Source organism: Canis lupus, chromosome 18 (genome assembly GCF_048164855.1).
Source record: "Canis lupus baileyi chromosome 18, mCanLup2.hap1, whole genome shotgun sequence".
In the NCBI taxonomy this organism is placed as follows: Eukaryota; Metazoa; Chordata; class Mammalia; order Carnivora; family Canidae; genus Canis; species Canis lupus.
Window position 1 is genome coordinate 46,709,689 of NC_132855.1, and position 4,411 is coordinate 46,714,099.

The 4,411-nt window shown below is 43.3% G+C and overlaps 1 pseudogene; it reads left to right on the forward strand.

The window, feature by feature from the left end:
* Positions 1–1,654: 1,654 nt before the first annotated feature.
* On the forward strand, positions 1,655–3,286 carry LOC140609373 (dnaJ homolog subfamily B member 6-like; annotated as a pseudogene).
* The last annotated feature ends 1,125 nt before the right edge of the window (positions 3,287–4,411 follow it).

A 4,411-nucleotide genomic window follows, 5' to 3' on the forward strand; every position in this document is an offset into this window, starting at 1 on the left:
CTTTTCACATAAAATATGAAGTCCATTCTCTCCACAATCTGCCCTATTGGCCTCATCTCAGCCCCTTCCATCACCAAAACCACACACACCGAACACTGATTGCCACAAATATTTTTAAACTTAAGTGTAAAGCAAAAACAAATAAATACTCTTTATTATCTTTGCCATAATTCTGTAAATCTAAAACTGTCCTAAAATAAAAGGTTTATTTTTAAAAATTGACAAACAGGGGCAGCCCTGGTGGCGCAGCTGTTTAGTGCTGCCTGCAGCCTGGGGTGTGATCCTGGAGACCCGGGATCGAGTCCCATATCGGGCTTCCTGCATGGAGCCTGCTTCTCCCTCTGCCTATGTCTCTGCCTCTCTCTCGCTCTCTCTGAATGAATAAATAAATAAATCTTTAATAAAAAAATTGACAAACAATCTATCCTATTCTTATTAAAGTGTATTTTGTAGAAAATAACCTATCCTTCTGGCCTGGAAGATTGTTTTAAATATTAATTGAATTTTCCAACATGTGTGCGGTCTACACATTTCCTAAATATAGCTTCCATGTCCTTATTTTAGTTTTTGATAACAAATATAGAAACATTTTATCCATAACTTCCAACTTCAACTGTGATATTTCATAGGCTAGATGAAGCCTAGAGATTATCTAATCTAATAAACTCATTTCACAGATGTGGAAACTGAAGCCCAAGGGGGTGAAGTCATTTCTGCAAGGTCACACTGCTACATTGTAACAAAGTAAAATTAGACCACAGATGACCTGATTCCCAGGCTCAGAGTTTTTCTGGTCCTTTTGGAAGCAGATGACTCCATTGAAAACAAATTGGCTGGAGATCAAAATCAAAACGGTCAAAAGGACAGATTGATCAGAAGCAGGTATATCCAGCTACCAATTTCGGACTTTTCAGGCAGTGATGAGCAGCTTTACCTTTAGAAAAGTGACAAATAAGACTAAAAGAACACCATTATACAATCTAGTGGTTTATTTATATTGCCTATGATTATTAGAATGTTAAATAATGCTAAATGATATTTTAACTCCTTTCACATTCTCTAATTAAGATATCAGAGTCTTAGTAAACATTTGAGAGATACCCAGCGATAGAAGTTATACATTATTAATCTCTGTTGGAATCTTTTCCCCATAAGAAGATGACTTTGTCAAATTGCTTTAATATAAAAGAAATTTATGGTAAAAGTGTTTTTTTTTTTTTTTAACCGGCTAACGTATCAAGCAGACATCACGGGCAGCCATAGAGATGACCCACTCCCACGGCCCTTCAGGAGAACCTGCTGACAGCCTTCCACTGCCATATCTTGGAGTGCACCGCCCCATGCGCTCAATCCATGATGCACGCTGAGCCGGGGCTGCTCCCGGTTGCGCCTGTGCATGACCCGGGGACTGGAACCAAGCGACTACTGCCTCAGGCAAGATTTTTTTAATGGTCAAGTTTTGTTTGAGGATTTCCCTTTGCCCTGCCTCGCCATGAGTGAGTTTTCCACAACTGCCCCGGGATCCCAATCCCTTCCCTTCTTTAAAACAAGAAAACAGGCCGCGGCTGCCAGCGCCGCCCTGCGGGAGCCCAGGGGACCCGGGCCGCCGCCCCCGCCGCGCTCCCGCCCGGGACTCACCGCAGCAGCCTGTTGACACGTGGTGGAGGACTACGAAGTTCTGGGCGTGCAGGGACATGCCTCAGCTGCGGACATTAAAAAGGCGAACTGGAAACTGGCCCTAAAGTGGCATCCAGCTAAAAACCCTGAAAATAAAGAAGAAGCAAGAGAGGGAATTCAAGCAAGTAGCTGAGGCGTATGAGGTGTTATCAGATGCAAAAAAACGGGACATCCAGGACAGATACGGCAAAGGACTAAACGCTGGAGGTGGAGGTGGAGGTGGAGGTGGGGGTGGGGGTGGAGGTGGGGGTGGGGGTGAGGTGGGGGTGGGGGTGGGGGTGAGGTAGGGGTGGGGGTGGGGGTGGGGGTGAGGGTGGGGGTGAGGGTGGGGGTGGAGGTGGAGGTGAGGGTGGGGGTGGGGGTGAGGTAGGGGTGGGGGTGAGGGTAGGGGTGGAGGTGGGGGTAGGGGTGAGGGTGGGGGTGGAGGTGGAGGTGGGGGTGGGGGTGGGGGTGGGGTGGGGGTGGGGGTGGAGTTCCTTTTGACACTCCGTTTGACTTTGGCTTCACATTCCGTAACCCAGATGATGTCTTCAGGGAATGTTTTGGTGGAAGGGACCCGTTTTCCTTGGACTTCCTAGAAGACCCATTTGAGGACTTCTTTGGGAGCCGAAGAGGCCCCGGGGGAGCAGGATCCGAGGCACGGGTCGTGGTCCTCCGTCTCCAGTGGATTTGCGTCTTCTGCGAGGCTTTTCTTCTTTTGCTAGAGGATTTACTGCCTTCGCATCGCCAGGTCGCGGGGGCCTCGCTTCATTCTCTTCCACGACGTTTGGTGGTGGTGGGATGGGCAACTTCAAATCTATATCCACTTCTACTAAAGTGGTTAATGGCAGAAAAATCACTACAAAGAGAATTGTGGAGAATGGTGAAGAAAGAGTAGAAGTTGAAGAGAACGGCCAGTTAAAGTCCTTAATATGGTAAAAGGAGCAGCTGCTGCGCTTGGATAACAAGTAACAACGCACGCGTGTAGCAGAAATGTTAGCTGTAACGGGCACCACTGAGGACGGACAGGAACGCTTTTTTTTCTTTTTTTTTTTTTTTTTGAAGATTTCAAACGAACTCAACTTTCAGTATAACTGTACCTAAAGTATTTATACACAGCTCATCGGAGCCCTATTTGTCATAGACTTTTGAGTTTATTGTTGGGACCACATAATAGGACCATTGTTTTGGGGTTTCTTTGTTTTGTTTTGTTTTGTTTTTGTCTTTAAAATTGTTGTAAATCTCTGTATGCACTTTGCTTTTTTATTCAACATAATCCAAGGTGGCCGTGACTCTTTCGTACACTGACACCAGCACGGACCTGCTTTTCCATTGTGTTTGAAACGTGAGCCAAGTAGAGTCAGCCTGCTGTGAAGTTAACATTGCCAGGATGAATCTTCCACAAAAATAATTTCAAATTTTTTCAGTATTTAGTAGTGAGAGATATTAATGCATTAATGGTAATACATTTCTTGTTTAATATAAATTGAGGATGTTTTTCTAGCTGTGCATGAATGCTGGCAACTTAGTAAGATTTGACAATTGTTTAAATATGTAATGTTAAGCTTAGGTTTAAAAAAAAGTAAAGCTGGTAAACTGGGTCTTTGTCATTTGCTTAAAAAAATGCGAATGTGGTGCATTCAAAAAAAACAAACAAACAAGAAAACAAGGTTATACATGGGGAAGAATGCAGAATGGAAGGTGTTCCAAGTCACATTGGAAAGCGCATTCATATACACACAGGTGTGTGTTATATGGGAAGAGCTTCCCTGCTTTTTCAAGTTAATAAATTTGTACAATGTTTTGAGAAAATGCCAAAAACCAAAATAGAAATATCTCTTACAATCTTACCTGTCTAGAATATTAGCACTATTCTTTCTCCTGCATGTTCTTCCAAGCACAAACACACATGCTCATGGATACACAAATACATTGTTTTAAAGATTTTATTTATTTATTCATGAGAGACAGAGAGAGAGAGAGAGAGAGAGAGAGGCAGAGACACAGGCAGAGGGAGAAGCAGGCTCCATGCAGGGAGCCTGACGTGGGACTCGATCCCAGGTCTCCAGGATCAGGCCCTGAAGATGGCACTAAACAGCTAAGCCACCGGGGCTGTCCACAAATACATTTTTCTTAATAAGATTATCCACAAGGTTTCCAGTCAATATTTAGGAAGCAGCTTATGTTAAGATAAATTTTTGTAGCCACCATGTTAAGAGCTGCCTAGAATTCTACTGTGCCATGTGTATTTTCGTTCCCATAAGATGGCCAGCTAGGCTGCTTTGTGGTTGAATTTTTGTCCTTGGAAGTATCGCAGTGAAGAGACTTATGCTTGCATTTTTTCCTATCTGACCTTTCCCTCACTTTCACCTTTAAAGGTGTAAGACCTGTATTCCCATAGGAAGGCTCCCCCCTGCGTTATCCTTCAGGGAGTTTCCTCCCATGTATCTCTCTTTCTACTTGCTATTTCCTTCTTGGAGGATCTAACTGACAAAGCATCAGTGGCTGAAAAGTCACAAAGTTAATTATTTTTTATTATGATGTATCTTCAATATCATAACATTAATTATGTCTTTCATTAAAATAAACCCTTCAACAATGAGTTTCACTAACTCATATATTAAGGTAAGACAGGCATAAATAAGCCAAGATGCGTGTAACAGAATGTGTTAGGAACGTGCCACTAGAGGTGGCATTGACTTTTCCAGGATCCAATCCTTACCCATAAAACAGAAGATAACATATGTTCCTAAAA